Here is a 23,155-nt window from a genome sequence, read left to right on the forward strand (position 1 = left end):
AATCGTGTTGGCTTGGAAAAAACAGTGCGGTTGTTATAGTTCCAAACACTGGATCATTTTTTAGGTAGACATACCTCGATGGTAAAGTGTCTTTTTATTATTTTTAAGTCATTTGTGGCAAAGATTTTTTTTTCTCGGTAATTTACTTAGCAAAATCATTACACAAACAATTTTTTTGCTGAAAAATCTGAGCTGTGTTAAGGATAAATATTGCAGCGTGGATACAAATGTTGAAAAAAAAAAAATCTTTTTCTTTTAATAAGTGTAGCTGAAATCATAGAAGAAGAGTTTTCAAATTGTCTGAAAGAACTAGCTTTTTCTGCCCTTTTGGAGATGCTCAGAAGGACAAAAGAGCTCGAAAACGCATCTGGGACAATCTGCAGATGGGATATTCCCGTATAATGTCATTTTCTGACTTTTTCTCATATCCCTTCCTTAAAGTTGCTGTTTCTATTGTCATCTCGCATCGAGTCACTTGTAGGGAGGTAATATGAAAACAGCCACGTTACTAAGCAATTAAAGGAATAGGACCTTTATGCTGTTTTTCTGATTTCTTTCTCCCGTCGCCCATGTTAGAACAGTTGTACAAAGAGTCTCTACAGTGCCGTGTATGTTTGAATGAGTTGTCACTCTGCTGTACACAATTTGACCATTGCTACCTACTGATCGTAGCTAAAGGGTTCTTCTGACAGAAGGGGAAAGTAGAGTGCATCACTTTTTAACAGCACAGTTGCCTTTGAGATTTGACCCGGTGCAAAATGTGTTTTCCTTCCCTCTCTTCCAACTGCAAATCAATTGTCTAAAATGGCTCAATACTGAGACGTGCATTCCCTGGCGGAGATACAAAAAGGGGTCTGATTTCGCAAACATGATCTCTTCTACCTGAACTGCGCTGCCCTCACGAATGCATTTTTTTTCTTTTTTTTTTTACTCAATATATTTCGTGGATATTGGATGTAACTAGATAATATCTTGGGCAATTTGTCACTACTTTGTGGATTTTACATGGCCTTCCACGGAACACTCTCACTTCTTTGAAAAGGCTTATCAGCTGAACTTTACTTGACCTGAAGATGTGGATAGCACTGAAATTGGTTCATAGTATTAGAAAGAAAAATAAGAAACAAAAAAACATGTTATTTAATGACAGGGGACATTACAGTGCAGTAGAATATGATTTTTGTAAAGTAAAAAAAAATCCAAAAATCAAACCAAAATATAGAAAAAGATAGGAAAGGAGATACATAAATATTCAAAAAGCAGAAAATAGTCACAGATCCCATGGCAACTGGGTGCACAAAAGCTCCAGATTAAAATATCTACATTTCATCATTTCATTGTCAATGAGTACTGTAATTTAAAAAAAAAATTGCCTCCAGTACAGCCCCTTTTTTTTTATTTTCATTTCAATTAACCATAAAATATAAAACTTATGTACTGTAAAAAAAAAAATAAAAAAAAATAATGTATGAGACTGTCTGTGGCTCGGCAGTTGTTTTTATTGTTTCAAACATGGAAGGAGCTGGTGGAATCTGTCCTTGCCGGCCGCTTGCACACAGATTCATCAAAGAGAACGCGGAGTGTGACTGTTCACTTTGAACTGCCCGGAAAATGACTCTGCCTCCTGTCCACGGCAGGATACTTATAAATATGAATATATGTTTCAGAAAGTAGAAAGAAAAACAGCCACCTGTTCTGAAGTTTGTACGGCCATATATGTGTATGTCTGTTACAAAGCCACAGATCTATTTTAGTCTTACTGACTTTCTTGGTGTAAGAACTTTAGAGGACTGTCTCAGAAAATTAGAATATTGTGAAAAAGTTCTTTATCCTGTGAAATGCAATTACAATAACAAAAATGTCATACAATTTGGATTCATTACAAATCAACTGAAATATTGCAAGCCTCTTATTATTTTAATATTGCTGATTATGGCTTACATCTTAAGAAAACTCAAAAATCCTGTAATGAAAAAGTTTTTTTTTTTGTTTTTTTAATTGCATTATAGAAGATAAAGAACTTTTTCACAATATTCTAATTTTCTGAGATAGTCCTGTAGACAAGGTCGGAAAAATGTATCACAGATTTGGAAAGTACAAGTACTAATTTCTGCCTTCAGTGATATTTTGTCCATAATTTAGATGTTGTCTCATTTCTAACTAATTACAATGCTTGTTGCTTTTCTTTATTGTCTGTAATGAACAGCTTACACATTAGTGTTAGATAATAATTGAATTTTAGAGTTGTGTTCATTCAACACGATGGACAACTGGTTGTGTTGCCGTTGCAATTCTACCTTTTTAAAACTAAACTTTAAAGCAACAAAATGTCAGACCAACATCGAGTATACTGGAGCTCTAGAGTAGATAAGTACCTTTTTGTAACAACGGTCTTGGTGACTATCTGTCTGAGATGTTCACATTTAAAAAAAAAAGAGAAAAAAAAAGTTTATTACTGTTGAGTTTTGCAATAAGCAAATGCGTGTCATCGCTAAGCAACTCTGCGCTTCTCCTCCATGATCTTGTTTGTTTAGTCAGACTCACTTAACTCTGTCCGTTGTGGGTGAGAAAGAGAGAGAGAGAGAAAAAGAAAGAGAAAGCGAGAGAGAGAGAGAGAGAGCTGACATGAAAGACCTCAAACGCCACAAATGGGATTTCAATCAGTTTTAATCTACTAGAGTCCTTGAGGTCTGCTCTCTCTTGTAACATGTCTTTGCCAGGACCGACACGATCTGTGTCCTTCATGCTTCAGACCCTGTTCACATCGGTCATCCCCGTGCACGCCGGATAATCCGCGGCTCCATCAACAGTCAGGTTATACAGGCTACAGGACAGTATGTGGTAATGAAAACAAAGAGATTGCTGGAGTGCTGTTGATCCCTAAGAGTCGGCTTTTGTTGTTGTACGGTTTCTCTCTGTGGTTGCTGCTTTGAGGAGGAAATAATCTTTTGACATGATAAGCTTTTTTTTTTCTATCCATGCTGTTTGAGTCCATAAGGAGGGCACCTCCGAGGTCTCTCTCTTCCTTGTTTCATTCTCTTCTTTTTCCCGTTGTTTTCTTCGCATCCATTATGTTGCTCTCACTTTTTACACACACTTTTCCTCCCGGTGTGTTTTTCTCTTGTTTTCCCTCCGTCTTTGATTGTTATAGCGATTTGGACCACCAACACGGGCCTATATTACATAAGTATACTATCTCCCATCTGCAATGTCACACTCTTGAGCCTTTTTACCTCTCAGCTTGATGACTTTGAAGCAAGCAGATATTGATTCTTATTAGGAGGTTGAGAGAGCGAGGGGGACTATTAGGGGGAAACAGGGAGTTTCTTCCTTGCAAACCTTGCTGGTTTGTAGGGGAAGACTGACAGAGCTGTAGATGGGGGTGACTCTAGAGATCCAGGAGTGCTGTTGAGGGTCACTGTGCTTGTGGCAGTGATTGCTCAGCGGGGAGGACCTGCCTGCACTGAATCAATGAAAACCCATTGGTGACCAGTCTGGAGAACGTTGGTCTTATACTGTATGTGCTTGTGTGCTTTTTGGATGTATTCAACCCAATCTCTTGACTAGTCCCTAAAATGAAAAATAACAGACATTTTTTTGGAATTACTGAATATTTTATTTTATTTTATTTTATTTTATTTTATTTTATTTTATTTTATTTTATTTTATTTCATTTTGTTGTATTTTATTTTATTTATCTATTTTTTGTTTTGTTTTGTTTTGTTTCGTTTCATTTTATTTCATTTTATTTTATTTCATTTTGTTTTATTTTATTTTATTTATCTATTTTTTGTTTTGTTTTGTTTTGTTTCATTTTATTTTATTTTATTTTATTTTATTTTATTTTATGAATTCATTTCTATCTACAAACATTTACACAAAATTAAATTAAGAATTACATCAAGTCCCTTTTCAAGTCTTGATAGCTTTGAATTTGCAGAAAGCCTAATTGAAAGTCAGGATCCGAATGCTGGAGGATGCAGCTGTGGGCAATGTGGGGCATTTTGTTAGGCAGCGATAGAGACAACTATGTGCGTCACACTCAGTCTCTAGGCCATTAGACATTACCAGGCCTCCGATCACACCACATCAGCCCCCTGGTTTGATTTGATCCGGGGAGAAAAGGACAAGGCTGTGGTCTGTTGGGGGAAGCATGTCATGTCAGCTCTGGCAGGAACTTTGCCAGCCAGCATCCATGAACCACTCTACTGGAGAAGAGAGAAACATGAAGATCCATTGGTGAATCTCCATAATTTTCCTCTATTTTTTTTCATGGTCTCCTGCAAGAGACAGGAGGAGGAGACAGCTTAAGGTGGGCTGCTTCTCCTTGTATGTTCTGGTTTGGAGACTAGCCACTTAACCGTAGCATGACATAAATCAATGGCACTTTGAACACAACATCCACAGCATCCACATCCTGGATCCATGACTCTCCAAGTGTGGCGCCTCTGCTCATATTGGTGCTGATTGCCAAAAAGGCCCTTTTTTTTCTCTCTAGAAATGTCCCATTTATAATCCAAATTACTAATACAGCCAATCTGGAGGAATGAGATGGTTCAATGGCATCTTCCTGTGCTGAAATACATGATTCATTACTTCATAGTATTAGAATTGTATGTATGCCAGTTTCCATTTGCTAAAATCTTCTTCCCACTATCTCATGAATCATTTACTAAAACGTACAATTGTTTCCAAATACTGGATATTTCAATTTAACATCAATCTGCTCTACAATGAACCAATGTCTGTGATGTATTGCATGAGACAAAAATCCACGAAGAATCATCCATCAGTGTCCCATTGTCCGGGATTCTGGGAAATCAAATTCCCAGAAAAAAAAAAAGAAAAAAAAAGTTCAATTGAATTAACTCTTTATTTTTTTTTATTTTGGATATAGACCTAAGGACAATATATTATAAAGTAGACGAAATAACCATTTCAGATGGGTACAGCTGACTGCTTTTACACTGTCGGCAGAATTCGTGTCCGACCCTAAAAAGTGCATCTGCTGCTGTTCATTGTTGATAGTGCCTGGCAGTTAATGTGGTTTTATAGGTTAAAAATTAAGCAACAACTTCTGGAAAGAGGGTGCTCCTGGCAATGCTTTTAAAAGTTAAATATTTATTGCTAATAGTTTTACACTTAATCGCTTAAATAACTATGAAACATTCAAAATATATTAAACTGCTCATGATGCCCAATTTAAAATAAAGGATTTATAATATCAGTCCTCTGTCAGAAAACGGTTGTGCAGGTTGACTTTTTTTTTAAACAAAATCAGGTTATATCATAAAACCGGGTGAATATAAAATCATTTTAAACGGTTTAAATGTAAAAGTGGAACAATCAGATTCCCCTTTTCCACCTGGGGCGTTATATTAATCTATGACTCTGGAATTAGCAGATTGAGGCAGATTATTCACCGTGAAGAACTCTGAAGGGAACAGCTTAAAGGAAGTTTGACAAAATTGTCCTTCAAAAGTAAATTTTCAAAATTCAGTTCTACTTCATTTCTTTTTTTTTTATTTATGCATTTTTTTGCCAAGCTACAACAATCCAAATAACAATTTAATATTCAGTTTATTCATAATGTTAAAATTTGCAATTGCTTGAGGCTACTGAATTATGGATCCAAGGTGTCCATTAAATATTAAGAAATGCATTTCAGTCAGTGAAGGCAACAGAACCACAAAAAAAAAAAAAAAAAAAAAAAATGATAAATAAGAAATAGCTGGAGGATGTAGTTCACTATTTGATAAAAAAAAAAAAAAATCATTATCAAATTCAAATAATATGTATTTTTTAAAGTTTCAGAAACAGCCTCTGTTTCATTTGATTTTTATTTATTTCTTTTCTTAACTATTGATTCCAGTTAACTTTAAGGATGTGACAGTTTTAGCAATGTAAAGTTGTATTTCAATGAGGATGCACACAGGATGAATTCCCCCTTGGCACTGACAATTAATCATTTTCGGCTCAATTTTATTAGGCTGTTATTTGATTTCAAAGCTTTACCTGTCCAGAATAATGAGAGTAAACAAAAGTTGTATCTTTTCCCACTTCTTGCAATCAAAAGTCCTTTTTTTATTCCCTCTTAAACCTCCCAAACAGTATTGAGGTACGTTGCGTCAGTTGTCAAAACACGGCAATGAAAGCAAATGACACAACAAACCAAAGCCCTCCAAATATCTGTGTGATTATTTTCTCTTCCTCAGTTTGGGCACTGTGTTTTGGAAATATTAATGTGCAACTCTTCCTCCAGAGCAAGTTATATCAAAACAGTTTTCTTTGTGGGTTTATACACACACACACACACTCACATAATCTTCTCTGTCTTTCCCTCTCTCACACACACACACACATACACACTAATAAAAACATAACACGTGTTTGTGTTTTGCAGCATGACGATCCAAAATATAATAGGAGCGCTTGTGTTTTTCCCGTAGGGTGAAAAGCTGACGAGTGGTACAAATTAGCATAAAATAATGCAAAGTGTCATGCTACGGCTTTCATTCTGTGGCTGAGTTATACCAAGTTTTCCATCTATTAACCTTTCATTATTTTTCTCTGTAGCCCATTTTTCGTGGCTGGATTTCTAAATAAGACAAAACACTTTTTCCACACCTGTTAAATTTGACACGCTGTTGTATTACTCATTAAATTATGACTTCTGTTTTATAACACACATTGAGAAATAAAAAATAATAATTCTTGCCACACAGTCAGTGTACATTCAAAGGACTGGGCTACAGATAGATACAGTATATATGGAATATCATCAAAAATGTATACAGTGGACTTTTTTATTGACTCAAACGGCGGTACATAATACTTTTAACATCATCTGGTGAAGATCTTTGTTCATGTTTTGACTGTTATTGAACATCTAGGCCGTTGCCTGCGCATTAGTGAGAAATTTGCCAAAATAAACAAAATGAAATGTCCTACAAATGATCACGAAATTACTTTTACCTCCTCAAAATGAGTTTATCGGTTGAATAATTTAAAAGCCATATCAAAAAGAGACCCGCTATTTCTTTTTCCCGACGTGATGGATTATCAGGGCCTGTAATGAATAAGTCCAGTCGATCTGAGCGCAGGAGTAATTCCATACACATACATTTGAGCGTAAATATTTAATATGCCAGATGATATAGCTTATACGGATGCATAATGAATTCAGGCAAGCCGTTACACTTTCTTTTAATGAAGCTGCATTATCCACGTATACCTCACTGCACCCCGGCTTCATAAATCTGGAGGCAAGAGGTGATGAAGTAGACCCAGGTGTTCCAAGGTTCAAGTTGTTGATAACGTCCCCTGTTATTGATGGTCTGTTGCTGTGCATCTTGCACCCTGTGTTTTATTATTATTAAACCAGGTGAAGTGAGGAGGGAGTCCAAAAATTATAATCTGAAAAGTAACACGATGAAGGCTGAGGGAAGATGGTGGTATATTTGTAATGGGTCAGTGTGAGATTTTTTTTTCTTTTTTTTAAATAAATTAGTCAATTGACTAAAAAAAAAAAAAAAATCATTTTATTTATTTCTTTTATTATTATTATTTTTTTTAATTAAAATTATTTGTTTTATTTATCTACTTTATTTTAGGTAATGAAATCTTGCTTTTAATTCTACATACCTAAGTAGATATATGACAAATGGAAGAGTTGAGCTACTGGGGATTTCAACAAACATTTTAATTGAAGTCTATATACAGCGCGCTCGCAGACATTTTTGATATTTTTCCTCCTCTTGTCATGGCTTTTTGTCACTCTGTCACATTTAGATATCGCTTGAGCGACCGTGATTCATCGGTAATTTTGTTCTGGAGGACAAGAACATGTGTTGTAATTCTTTACTTACTGATTTAACACAGAATCTCTCAGCTAAAGATCACCTGTATACTAAATGTCCGTGAAGAGGTATGTAGGCTCACAAGATTCACTTTATGTGCTGTGTCTGGATTTCAAATGAGCCAACACTTGTATTGAAGTGCTTCAGCACTCTTCCAAGAGTAGAAGTCTTTCCAAGGCCGGCAAGCCAATCATCAGTCATCTTAATACCATGCTGCATAAATCCTCAAAAGCCCATATATCTGCCTTCAGCTGTCAGTCACTTACACCTTGTTTTTACATACTCAGAGAATCAGCGTAGGCATCCGCCTGTAGACATACTACCCGCATGCAAAAATAATCAGTTTTACCTCCGTGAAAGGACACGCATCACCTGAATAAAACAGGAAGCTTCCCTCCACTTTTCCGTCATTTTCGCCGAAATACCCGTGGCACATCTTCCTCTCTGACTTCGCCTGGCAAGTGGTGAAATCTAAACAACAGCCCAGGGCGGAGCGCAGCCCGAGGAGACGCTCGCCGCCGTGCCTCTTTAAAACCTACCTGTTTCAAACGAGTCTGTTCACGAACCGCTACCGTACTTGATGGTCCGTGTTCACGGGCACGCCGGTCTAATTTGAAGAGAAAAGCAAGCCTGCTGTGAACGCATGTCCAAGGGCTTGTGTTTGTTCACGGGGCTACAGGCTATAAACAATTAATTAATGCTGCATCGCTTGGGCCACAGTTTACTGCAGGAGCAAAGTGAATCGGGATAACAATTTAAAATAATTCAGAAACGTTCGGAATTTAAGGGATCTTCCGTTTTCACGCGTGTTTCTTTACTCTCATCTGTGAGGGACATTTGTTTTTTTATTAAATTATGATGAGGGTGAACGCTGATCAAATCGTCAACACATTTCTCCTTCTGATTTAATGACAAAACAATGAAATTGATACAAATGGTTTAAAAACCTGCAAATAAGAATCCACGGTACTTTATAGACGTCCTAGATTATATGTTAACATGAGGCAACAACTTAATAGATGATCACATTGCCATTTATAAGTGTCCACTTTTAAGCAGAAAGCCACAATGAATGATCGCTATTTTGTTGCTCAGTAAAATTACTTAATGTAAGATTGCAGATATTTTGACAGTTGCAGGTGTTTTTTTTTTGTCTTTTTTAGTCAAATAAATGAATAGTAAGCAGAAAAATATCTTGCATAGGGCATATCGTTGATCGAAATTGATCCATAACTGCAGGAATCTCAACTCCAATGGTCATTTCAATGTGGCTGAAAGGAAAATATGTCCCTTTTGCCATTTTGTGGGTTGAAATGTATTGAAAAGAGAGTCATTGTTTGAGCTACAGTTTTAGCGAAATGACCTATCAAACTAAAAGCGTCATATTTGTTTATTAATCACAGAACATCTGAAATGTAAAATGTCAACAAAGAAAAGAAAACCACCGGAAAATACAGCTATACAGAAATCAGGTTTACAAAGGAGGTTTACGAGAAATAAAGGAGCTAAAATGTACTTTTACATTGTTTACTTCACTTTTACCAATAGCTTTTGAATGTAGCTAAACTGTGACCGGATTTTGAAATACAAATTTAGATACACTTTTCGTGTTTTACACCAACTGTGTATGCTTCATCTGTGGAGAGCAGTCCAGCAAGTCCGGTATTATCTTGTTGGACAACAACAACCTGGAAAGCCTGCTCATTTAGCTTTGCAGTTTATAGAATCAGCAGTTTGTAGATTTAGTGTTTGGTGCTTTTCATAGCATCATTTCATTTCCAGATTTTATTCACCATTATACCCTACCTCCCTTTTCATTGAATTCACCTCACAATAACATGAAATTGTATTATTTCCTTACCGAATATTTCCCTGCTGCATCAGCTATGGCACGTTCCTAAGAACCACACACTCATGCTAATGTTTTACCCTCTAGCAAACATGGAGATGCCCTTTTTTTTTTTGTTTCAAAGCTGGTTCATTAAGAAGGAATAAACTCCCAGATTCATTCAGATGTATCTCCGTGACAACCTCGGCTAGGTAGTTACACCGCAGAGCAGCTTTTATTGGCAGTTGTTGACAGAAGCTTAGATGAAGCGGCACCAATCAGTTCACGTCTCCCTGCAAAATCGACGTCCGCTGTCGGCGAAAAGGCTGTCGGTGAGGCCCGTGAGCGTTCACTCGTTCACTCCTTCACCCGGCCGGCAACTTGTTCACCACACACTCACAAAAAGTCCATCTGGCATTGAGGGAGAAAGTACCTTGCTGTTTTTACCCCCATTACTCATGAGGTGCTGATTCCGTATGATGGGTGTCAGAGCCCTGCAGTGCACAGCTCCACTTCCCCGAACCCACTTATCTTCCTTTCATCTCGTCCTACTGATTACACTTACCTTTTTTAAGTGCCCGAGGGAATCAGATGGCGCGGGGGGGCCGGGGGGGGAGGGCACTTTTGTTACTTAGCCGAATGTATGAATGGATGTATGGACGGATGTGAGGGCCGTGATGGACTGGCCACACGATATTACAAGTCTGCCGGGAGTGGAGGATCTGCGCCGGCTTCGGCTGTCCTGGACGTGAGGGGGAAGTCAATAAGTGAGAGAGCAGTGGAGGTGAGATGCAGTAGTCTTTATTTCCTACAGTGCGACAACACGTGCAACAGCACTGAGAGCGATTGCTCATCGATTTGCATCACACTATTAAGCTCGTGTTGGCTAATTTTCAGCACACGCGGTCATGAGTGCTAATGATTGAGTAAAAGATTTTTTTTCAACACTTTTTTTTGTTTTTGGAGATTGATGAGCAGAACCGGAGTGTTGGGAGGGATGTAACTATATGGCTCTGTCGTGATTGGGAGGTGGCGTATGTGAGAGACGCTGCACCAGGAAGTAATGCGGTGGCCGCTGGATGCAAATATAACATGCTTGTGATTATTCTTTATCTTCCTCATTAAAGCAGCGAAGGAACAGCTGCACAGATACACTGGGCAAGAAGGGAGGCACTCTATTGTGACTGAAATGATAAAATGCATAATTAGGTAGTCAATGTTGTGTTCCATCTCTCCCTCTATATATATACCACCCCCACCCCTCACTTCTGTCTCATGCTGATAGCTGCAACTGTGTGTTTCCTCTCCATTTTCTGAAATGATGTTGTTCATTAATGCAATGCAGTTTCAGGCAGGCCCCTCTCTCTTTCTTGTTGCCGCGTTTTGTCTTTGGTAATTTACCTTTATTGGCTGGCTTAGCAATTTCATCCGAACACAGGTTCATTTAATAATGTATGCGTCTGGCTGTCGTGCGCCGCTCCAAACCCACCTGTAATTGTTGTGCAGCTGGGTGCACTCGGCTGAATGAATGCAGCATCTGAGAGAGGCGACTCTGCAAGGAATCATGGAGGGGGAAATCATGAAAGGGAGGAAGGGCGCATTGTGTGTGTCTGAAGTACCATCCATATCACGTTTGACAGTTGATAGAAGATATGTAAATGAATTATTTAATTTCATGCCAAATAACCTATCATGGTGACCCTGTGTACAAGATAAGTGATTCAGACAATGGATAAATGAATTAGAGGATGGGAATTTTCATTCTTAACTTGACTAAGGTGACTAAGGTGCATTTACATACCCTGGTGACTTGGAAGGTCGACATAAGATCAGAAATGTACACAATTGTCTCATAAAATTAGAATATTGCGATAACGTTCTTTATCTTCTGTAATGCAATTAAGAAAAAAAACTTTTTCATGATATTCTAATATTTTGAAATAGGATTTTTGAGTTTTCTTAAGATGTAAGCCATAACCAACAATATTAAAATAATTAAATGTTTGAATTTTTTTCAGTTGATTTGTAATGAATCCAGAATGTATGACATTTTTGTTTTTGTAATTGCATTACAGAAGATAAAGAACTTTATTACAATATTCTAATTTTATGAGACGGTCATGTATATTTCTGACTTTAAGTCGACTTTCCAAGTCACCTGGGTATGTAAATGCACCTTAGTCACCTTAGTCAAGTTACGAAAGAAAATAATTTTCGGAGACAGTCCTGTATTGTGACTTGATCCCAGAATAATTTTCAAGAACGAGAGACGAAAATCCCGGTGACACAGAGCTCTGTTGTTGGTCTGGCATAAAACTTAAACCAACAAAACAATTTTAAAGCCTTCTGTGGACATTTAACATTTAGACATTTGGAAGATGCTGGTAAAGCAAAACTGTGGACTGTACATCAAGCCGGTATCGACATTGGTCATAAAGCTCTGCAGTGAGCGATGACTTTTTCTGTCTCTGGCTCCCAAAGTGAATTTCCCATTTATTCACTCCAGTGAAGTTTCAAAAAAAACACTTGTACAAGGATGCTTATGTCTGAAGCCAAGCACAGAGGCCAGCCATTGAATAATGTCCAGTAGTTGATTTGAGGCAAAAAAAAAAAAAAAGAAAGAAAGAAGCACAGGAAAAAAGCAAAGCTTCAAGACTCTTTACATTGCTACTTTGCGAACTATTGAATTTTCTTCAAAAAACAACACTTTGGCTGGCTTGTTAGATTAATTAGACAGTAAGACTATGTGTGGCCCGCACATTGTGATGTATTGCCTGTTCCAGCCATTCAAGACTTTCGTTTCTCTCACAAGATTAAAACCCTCCGTTTGTTTCTCCTCGCTTTTATCGCTGCAACCTGGAATTGTGAAGGAGACGAACCGTCCAACACAGTCGTGAATGTAACACCTGTGAACCCTGAAGAGGCTACATGGTCCATTTTAAATCCGCATTAGTATTTAAAACATCAGAAGGTTGACACTTGGTGTTACAATAATCACACACACACATAGACACACTGCTACCATCCCCGATATTAACTTGAAAACGTGAAAAAGCCAGTTGGGTGCTGTCCAATTTTAAGTGCCATTTATAGTCAGAAAAAGAATGATAATAATGGACAGGACAAGTCAGCTCTTTGAGGGATTCTGAAAATGCATTTCTTGACGGTACTGAAAAGAGAAGAAAAAACTAGAAATCAGAACTAAACTCTCAGGATTATAAATCACCGCCAATTTTCTCATCAATGCGAGTAACGAATCATTGTGTGATCGCGTATGTATTTCTCGATGGGCTGCATTTACAAGCCTATTTTCTTATTCCCTTGAGTGTTTTCCGTATGTGCATACAATCCTGACACAGAACATGACGCAGTCTGAACCCCCGCTCTCATCTAACTGTTCTGCAAAGGTGGATTGTGGTCATAGCTGCAAGTGTCCTTGGGTTGGAGCACCACCAGCTCACCTCGCCAGTTAAAAAGAAAAAAAAGAAAAAAAAAAAAGAGGCAGGCCTTCTGTTAAGTACACAGGGACCTGAAAAAATATGTGCGCGCATGCATACACGTGTACTGCAGTAGCCCGTCCCTCTGTAGGCAGATGTCATTATCCCCACCCTTCACACCATCCTTGTAAAAAAAAAAAGAAGGAAATAATATATGCCTTCAATTCAAAGAATTGAAATATAGCCCTCCCCTCCCCCAACATCATGGAGGCAATTTCTTTTAAGAGTCAGTTATGACGCATGACCTGGCCGAAATAATATTAGTGTGGTGGTGACAGGCATGTGAGGACTAGTTTTATCTCAAATAAAAACAAAGCCAAATGAATACAAATGATGTCTGCTTCACCTCGTAGGTAGAATAAATCATACGTGCACCGATGTGGGTGTGCGCTCAATCGCTGACTGCGTTGCTTCTTTCCCAAGCAACCAGCCCATGTTATATCTCAGTTTTTTTTTTTTGCCTTTCATTCTTTGTCTTACATCATCTGATTAAGTTTGCACCAAGGTGCCCTTCTGTATAAATATCCCAAAGGTCAGAGGGCATTTATTGATGTACGTGTCAAAATGTCAGCGTGTAAGAAGGAAGGATAAGAAAGTTGAAAAATATCTCTAGATTTTCCCAATGTAAAAGGGATATGCTCGTGCGTGTGCGCGCGCATGCACGTGCGTGTGCAGTGCATCTGTTCCCTCTTGTATCTTGTGCCACAAATGTCTAAATGTTCATTCGATGTAGTCCACTGGTAACTAAATAATGCATGTACATAAATCGACCACAATGTAGCTTTCTCTCCCACTGCAGTTGTTTTTTTGAAGAAATACAACAGCGCAAGTAGCATGATGCTTTCAAAATCCTGTTTTGAATCTAGTATTAATAAGGTAAGGACAGAGGGCACAAACAAAATGTTTTTATTTATGTATTCATATAATATTTACAATAGATTTAACATACAGCAATATATTTACAGCAAAAAATGGAAATGGAAAGTGAATCATGACAAACGAGGGCAGACAAACAGTAATGAAGGGGAAACTAATATACAGAGCGGATACAGAGAAATACCTAAAAAATAAACGAAAAACAGAAAAAAAATGCATGTCCTTCACATGCATGTGTAATTTGTGGATTTATAACTAAGTGAATAGGGCAAGAAATAAATGGGAAGTATATTTTTTTTCTAGAACTTTAATATTAATAGATCGTACCGATAAGTTCATATTTGGTGATCGATCAGAAGAGGAAAAGAATCCTTCATTTATTTACTCTTTTTTTTCCCCAAAACAGGAATTATTTTGACAAAGTACATGTGAGATTTTAATCATGATATATCGAGATTTGCACCAAGACAATACTGGGAGCTGTAATAGAGTCCTTGTTAGAGCCTTGAGTGTGTGCGCACGTATGTGTTTGTTTGTGTTTGGCATCACATTCTTAGTGACAAATTATAATCGTATACAAGAATAATTGCACGTTTGCGTTCCATGAACAGAGGTATTGTTTCTTCACTGGTGTGTCGTGACGTAAGTCTTTCCATTTTTTTGGCAAAGGATAGAAGATTAATTTCAGCTGGATTATACTTGCCAGAAAACCTTCATCACCTGGAGAGAAATCATAGTCCAAAAACACACATCTGTACATTGAAATAAATACTTTTGTTTAAAATGAAGTGAAACTTTGTACACGATTAGCTATCAGCAGATTTCTGTTTACTGTTGTCCTGTTTCACTCAGGTTCAATGTATTACATTAGGCAAATACAATAACTACATTCAAACAGAGTATTTTTTATGATTGATTAAAAAAAAAGAAAAATCATAGAGATGTGATGAAGATAGTGATATTAAGTTAACTGCTAGTTTGAAACAATTGACTCCTAACATGAGGTTAAAATTTAGTTACATCCACTGACTAATGTATTTGCAGTACAGAGAACAAGGCTTGCCTCAACAGGTGCTTATATCCCACACACCCATCTACATGTATTTCATTGATTAAATGCCTGTCCTAATGTTTTGTTAGGATTAAATATCCGGGGCCAGGCCAGCCCAAGCAAAGAGCAAACAAATGGTCTTAGCATTAACCTAAACATCGCCTGGATGTTCTACCCGATGAGGCAGAAGAGAGGGTTTCTGAAGGACATTGATTTGAACAATGTGGATGAGTTGTTATTTTTCTGAAATGGATGACTCAGAGGAAGACAGCATCTAGTCGTTAGAGCAATATGACAATTTAATGTTCACTTTGCTTGATAGAAATGCTTGTGCTGCTCTAAGGCTTTCTGTCATGTAATTTGTAGATCAATAATTGGTCAAAGTGACCAGTCACACTTAGGTAACACATGTTCCCTTTTTTTTCTTTCTATTTACAAAAAAATAGGCTGAGTGAATACTTGCTTCTCTATTTGTCCTGTGAAATAGAAGTGTTGCTCAACCAGAACACATCATACAGGAGAGAAGGATTTTTAGCCTTTTTTGATTTATCCTCATCTGACTTTTTCTGTGTAAGATTTTTTTTCCATTAAAGTTTGATAAATGCGTTTTAAATACGTAAGATATTCAAATATCTTGAAGTATTTTTAGTTTATTTACTGCTGATTTTAAAAGCTGAATAATTGAAAATTTATACATGATCTTTTCCCTTTGATTAATTTATCCTTTATTAATCCCCGTGGGGAAATTCATTCTCTGCAATCAACCCATCATGGGTGAACCATAAACAGTAGGCTGTCGTTGACCAGTGTCTTGCTCAACAACTCTTCGACACACAAGGAGGAGCCAGGAATTCACACCAGAAATGTTTTCTTCCAAAGATGATTGCCTCCAGCGCCACGCCACAACCGCCCCCCCGGCACATTTTATCCGAGCACTGATCCATGTCCAAGCTGAATCTCATGTATCTATTATTTTTGCGACTAAAGAAGAATTAATGATGCATGACAAAACACCCTGGTTCGTGAATATTAAAAAAAAAAAAAAAAAAAGATATTTCAGAAAAATTCTTATCATGTTGACCTCCAGTGCTCAAAGTATTTGACTTAAAAACATGTTTTCTAATTTTGAGGGGTCTATATTACCCCTGTCAGTACACAAAGACTCTCCAACCACTACGCTTTTACTTCTAGAAAAAACAAAAGGATACACTGTGGTGTAATGGGATCAGGCACCACTGATTCTAGGGTGCAGGGGGCATGTCCTCATTGATAGATGGAAGAGGAATAGGTAAAGCCTCACATCAGGCGATTGTGTGTTGCGTGCACACCAGCTTGCAAGTAAACCTTGGTCTCTGCAAATCTCTTTGAGTCTCGACTGAAGCCAGAGGCTTGGTCCCAAGGGGAACAATACTTGGTGTGAGCACTTGCATGGATATATTTAGTTCTTAAAGCCAGCCCTGTTTTCATAGTTTTGCTTTTTTTTTTTTTTTTTTTTTTTTTTTGTGATTTCCGATACCAATTTTGTATTTCCTCGATTTTCAATCGACTTCTAACTAGATGGAGAATTCAGGCAATGAGTGTGTCAAGGATTGGAGGATGTTTAAAATGCATGAATTCATCATTGTTTACGCTCTTTATTCTGGATGAAGCTTCTCCAATTGTGTAGGTGTTTTGAGGTTTTTCTCAATATTCTGTTGTTGATGCTCACCATTGGGGAATAAAGCGGTTACAGTCTGGTCTAAGAGAGGTAGATTTTTGAGACTAGCCAACCTTTTAAGTTGAGATCTTCGCCCCCTCGTCTTCCTGTGCATTTTCATTTTTAGCTATGTTCTGCTGTCAAAATTAGGTGCCTGGCATCCCCCTACGCATTGGTTAAGAACAGCTATTCTCGCTCACAGTATCAGTATCTGCTGATGGGCTCTTGCATCACTCTACTGACTCATGCCACACAGTAAAAGAGGGGAAAAAAAAACATATTTGAAAAAAAATCTGGATTTTTTTTTTTTTTTAACCAAGTTCAGAGTCTTAAGGACACTTGACCCTCAAGTTACAATATATCACTCGAATCCGGCATCTTTGGGATTTTCTGGCCGAACACGTCCAATCCTTTGGGACCTAACCTCGCAGTTTACAAGACATTATGCATCTACTGCTCGCTTCTCGGTGCCACAGGACACCTTCAGCGATTTTCCAGGGTTCATGCTTCACTGCATCAGAGCTGTTCTAGTAGCATGGGGACCTATACAATATTAGGCAGGGAGGGGAGCCTGTTGTTGCGGAGTCACCAGTCACACGGGGAACCAGGGCAAACAGGGGTGGTCCCTGTTGAGTAAACATACCCAGGTAGTCACTGAAGTGTCCCCAAGTTACTAGTAGTTCTTCTGGTAAACTCTCCCATTTTTATAAACTGATAAAAGGACAACTGTCTCTATTCTTTTTTTCTAAACTGTAAAATAAAAATTAATTCCAAAGGGCAGTTTGCAGGCAAAAATGATTCATTGACTCCTTTCCTGAGACCATGAAAACAATATTAGCAAATAAAACACTTGATAAAAGATCTTGATGCAAACCAAGTAAAGACACCGACTGTTAAAGATGACCTCGTAGTTGTTTGAGTTACTGGTGCAATTTAATGCTTGATATATTAGCTATTCTAATACAGCTATCGTGAAAGCTAGATACTAGTACTTTTACTCTTATATCTCCAAATATCTAATCTAAACCAAAATTATTTGAATTCAAACAACAAGCTCAATTTATAAGCTTTTATTTAGAAGTTCAAAAGCCAATATGCTTTGCAACAAATCAGCACTTAAATGTGCCATATGACACCGGTGCAGCAATTCATGTGCAAATATATCTTGTTGCTTTGTTGTTGTTTTTGTTTTTAATCACAAATGAAATTAAAAAAAGGATAGTTTAGAGATAGATTATTATAGTGTTACAATCTACATTTGCGTGTGCCAAACGCAGTATTGTATAAAAAAAAAAATCTGATTTACACAGCGATCTAAACCTCAAATATTCAAAGCCATTGTATTCCTTGTGTTTATGGATCAAAAACATTTGGTCAAAGATATCTAACCTATTGTTTATATGCTCATTTGAGGATAAGGGAAATGCTGATGTAATAGCAAATAACAACTTCTAATTGTAGTAATTGTACAGTATTCCTCTGTGGTAGCAGAAGCCCAAACAGCTTTAAAAACCTATTCGGTAAATGGCCCCTAAATCCTGTGAGGGGCTAAAATAACGTCAGATCAAGTCTTTCTTTTTGTTCAATATGAATCACATAGTCAAACAAATACAGAGCCACATCAGTAAACAGGTTTAATGGAGAGCAGATGTGTAGGACGGGGCTAATGAATGAGCCGGTGGCCCCACCCCCTCATCATTGGCAGTAATTACACTTATTAATATTAAAAACCACATCTGCATAACGGTGGGATCGCAGTAATTTATGTCGGAGGAGGTGGAGTGCATTGGAGCGGAAGGTCAATGAATAAAAATTTGATAAGTTGCTCACATTGATGTGTTTTTATTTTCACAAATTGTGTTTACTCACAATATCCATCTGTCTCGTTTTTTTTTTTTTTTTTATGTAAAACTATGTCCTTGCGAAAAAATTATGAATATTTATGTATTTATTTTGTGTTTTTCTTTCTCTTGCCGTCTTGCTTTAATTTTTCAAATTGGCATTCATTTGTGTCCACAAACATTGTTTTTTTTTCAATTCAACCAACAAATATGTGATATATTTCAAAAAGGATATTTACTCCGTTTTATTGATAGTTGACCTCATTCTCACTGTCGTAAACACAATATTTTGTTAAAAACTTTTTTATGCCTGATGTGATGCCATAATCTAAAATAATTTTACAGAAAAAGATGAAACTGCTCAGTATAAACCAGGGGGCTCAAACTCGCTAGTTTGAGACCCCTGGTAAACTCTTTTAAAGCCTCAAGCTCAATACTCACAACAATTGCAATGTGCTATATACCTTTCTCATTTAGATAACTATTTTATTTTATTTCAACTTGATCCAGGCACCAAGGCTACATTACAAAGCAGTGGGTTAACTGAAAATGAAAGAAAAATAGTATGTGTTACGACTGTAAAACCGCTGTTCTGGCATTGCATCTACCTGCATTCCAAAGGCGTTTACCTCAGTGTGTCGTACCTCTGGTAAATGGGACACGGGGTTTGCCTGTGTTTTGGTGATATGTGCATAGAAAGTGGGATTCCTCTGGGATACACAACCATCTCCTGAGACAGGAGAAAGTCAATATGAGGTTACTCCAAGCCCACTGGGAGCAGGCCACCAGAGGCTAGACCTATACCAACAGATAAAGGTGCAGAGAGAAAGCAGAGTGTTTGTACAGTATGCTTGTGTGTGTGTGTGTGTGTGTGAGGGGTGTGTGTAACAAATGAAAAATGGGCAAGTAAGAGAAATGGTTTTGTTTTTAGTATGCAATACATGTAAACATTACATAAAACTCATACAAACACGTATGTATAGATGCATATTTTTCAATGGGGCTGGCATTTCAAGAATATAATCTATTTCAAATAAGTGGTAATGTGCAGGGAAATACCATCTTAAAGTAGACCCTCATAATGCGTGACATAATTTCTTAGCACAGCTTTAATTTTAACCATTTTCAAGAGCACTTTGGAGTAATATCCTCCACTCTATGGAACACATACCAGAACTGAGCCTGTGTTGAATCAACAGATGGCACTGAAATTAGATGGCGTTTATTATATCATTGTATTCAAAATTTTATTCAACCGTTTAAAAAAGATGTTATTTATTTACATTTTATTCATTTATTTTACAGTTTTGGTGAAATCCTCTTCAGGGGCTGACAAAAACACCCTGGGATAAACATTATTTAACCAGGTTTAATTACCTAAACCATGAGGCGGTTTCATATGCTTGAGTATTACTGCCACATTTAGCAACGCATTGATACTATTTCAAGTATGAAATATCTCTTCTTATAATAGCCATTGCGTGTACTGTATAGACCAGTGGGTCTGACTTAATCCCAATGGTTTAAAGGTGTAAAAGTGCAAGAAATTTCTTTGGAATCACATTTGTTTCTGTGAAAGTACCCTAGCCTCCTTGAACCTGTGTATTTTTTTTCAAGTTTGTTTTCCACTTTAAAAAGATAATCATACCCCGTGGAGGCAGCAACGATACCCGGGAGAGTTTCTTTTTTATTTTATTTAATTTATTTATTTTCCTATATTCTTAAAGAGCCATATCCCAAAAGATTATGAACTGAGAAAATAAAATAGGACATTTTAAATGAACCCAAGCTTTGCTTCAAATATATGTCTGGTTTGATTTAAAAATGCATCTAGTTTAATGTTTCTTTGTTTTGCTTCAGTGTAATTGGAGTTTACAAGACTTGATATGGTCTAGTAGATGTGACTAATTTCTGATGTCTTTATTATTCATATAATATAGATTCTCTAATAAGAAATTAACGGTGTTGGTATTGTGCAAGAAGGAATGGAGTTATAAGCTACATATTTGTGTTTTAATTGGAACTAATAAAGGCTGATCTTGAAACATAATGCATTTCTGGAAGAGATTAAACAAGGAAGTTGGTGTATGTTTAGTTAACCTCCCATCCATTGGGAAATATAGCATTACTTCTGTATGTTTTATTTTAATTTGTTGTGCAAGTGGAGCCGCATCTATTTAGGATTCAGCAGCAATTTTATAAAGAGATTACGGGGCGACACGAGTATAAAAGAAATAAAAGGTCAAACAATAATTTGTGATGAATGGAAAATGTGATTTATTTTTGTCTAATTGAATGTGACAAAACTTTATAGTTATATTTCGACGTGATAGCATTATTCAGATGCAGTTAGAATATCGTTTTGAAAGTTTTGAACACGACTGTACTTCATTTGAGACAGAAATTCCACAGCGGTTCCCTTAACATTGCAGTGGCTCGGAGCAACGTGTTGTCTCACACTCAAGAATCAAATTGTGCTGGATTGATTGGAGGGTTAAGAGTGAAATTGCTATGAAGGTGTTCAAGTTTTGATGTGCGTGAGTTCTATTTTTTGGTTGAACGTGCTTGGATTAAAGTGTAGAATCAATGCTAAGTTGAATCATCTCCTCCTCACAACTTCCAACTTCAACATTCTATTGTCTCTTATTTAAGTTGTCTTCATATTTATTATAACATTATTAATAAACAAATATGAAAAAAATAAAAATAGCAATCTTAGTTGATGGATTTACATAGATGTGGTTTACCCCAGTGTCATTTGCAGTTGTTATAGATGGACAAGAATGAGGACATTTCATTTTTAATTGACTCTCTGATTTACATAATGAAGTGGGATTTTTTTTTTTAAAAGCAACCACCTCACTACCCAAGTGACCCTTTACCTCATTCTGCTTTTTTTCTTTTTTTTTTCTAAAGCTTCCTTTGATTAAGTCGGTTTCTGCCATTTTTTTTTTTTTTTGGATGATTCACCGCGTGAGTGGCCAATTATTCTCCAGTTGCCACTTTTCATCTACAATGCAAAAAAATAACTCTACTTGTCCCTTGCTACCTCGGTACATACTCCATAAAAAGTGATCAGGTTTATTTAAATCACTAAATTGTGTTTTGCTGAATATTATTAATTGCTTTTCTTGAACTTGACATAGATATCTAGTATCAAATGGAATAAGAATAAGAATAAGAACAAGAATAACTTCATTTATCCCAAAGGAAATTATTGTGCCAAAGTTACAAGAAAAATGTAACAATAATAAATAATAGTAGAAAATTGTATAAACTGATTAAAAAAAAAGGGGGGGGATAAGTAATACAAATAAACTATAAAGTGTCTTGAGTAACAAGTGAAGACTATAATGTGTCTTAAGGTCTTAAGTACCAAGTGAAAGATAAGGAGTTCACAAGAGTATGAAAATGAAAAAAATAGTGCACATGCAGCTATAATGAAATGAAATATTGCACAGTTATGAATATATATACAGATAATTTATTACTTTTTTTTTTTTTTTTTATGTGGGGGGTGCCTGCTGTCGGTGTGTCAATCAGGCCCTCATTTTGCCTGATGTCACACTCACGTTACATCCTATTTCTGTCATGATCTTCTTTTTCCCGAACCAACTACTCCAGAACAGAGAGCCCGCCTGAATCCGATGACATTTTAAGTTGAGACGGAGGTCAGCTCTACCCAGAATACACTGATGCTCTATCACTGCCACTTAAAACATGAGGTGAACAAGAGGTCTTCATGACAATACATTTGAAATTATCTTTTTATCATTTGTGTACTCATTTAATAAAATTGTAAATATTGTATTTTTATATCACATATATTTTATTCATAAGTATTAATAATTAATATGTCAATATTGAAACTCTGGCACAACAATTTCCTTCAGGATAAATAAAGTTGTTCTTATTCTTATTCTTAATAATTAATGAATATTATTACTGAAAAATAAATGAATTAAATATAGAGGTTTATATTCAAAGTTAATTTCCTTGCCAAGAAACTGTTTCCCCTGAATAGAAATTTCAGATTGAAAATCATGTGTTGTTCATCTTTAACACTCTGTATCTTTACTTTGTATGCATCAACATCTTGTTTCAAGTGTTTTAGGTTATCCTTGTAGTTGGTATGCCGGAGTAAAGCCGGGGGTTAAAACTTTCGGTAGAAGTTGCAGAGTACTGAGAAAAGATGGAAGAAGGAAGACACCACTCTTCCCTTGTACCTCTATTCTCCCATGGTGCCTGGTTGTTGGACTGCCTTTAAATTTGTCCAGGGACAAAGCGCACAAGGTATAATCCACCTGCCAGTCCCGTTCAGCATCAGCAGCCCCCTGGCAGGAACATTCTGCTCCCCACTTAAATACAAAATACCATTGGTGCAGAACAGTAGAAGCCATTGTCTTCTCCACTCTTTCTCTCCCCCCTCCCCCCCTTCCCATCTTCTCTGAATTACAAATGCATCAAGAGAAAGGCAACGTGGGTGGTGTTGTATAAAGTCAGGAGA

General features: G+C 36.9%; 1 protein-coding gene across 5 annotated transcripts in view; it reads left to right on the forward strand.

The window, feature by feature from the left end:
* Nucleotides 1-23,155, forward strand: part of LOC147234190 (chemokine-like protein TAFA-5) — a 167,055-nt gene that overhangs the window by 107,437 nt on the left and 36,463 nt on the right. The window lies entirely within an intron of this gene.

The sequence above is a fragment of the Fistularia commersonii genome, chromosome 5 (assembly GCF_037954325.1).
Source record: "Fistularia commersonii isolate RoL2024-O1a breed Wild chromosome 5, RoL_Fcom_v1.0, whole genome shotgun sequence".
Taxonomy (NCBI): Eukaryota; Metazoa; Chordata; class Actinopteri; order Syngnathiformes; family Fistulariidae; genus Fistularia; species Fistularia commersonii.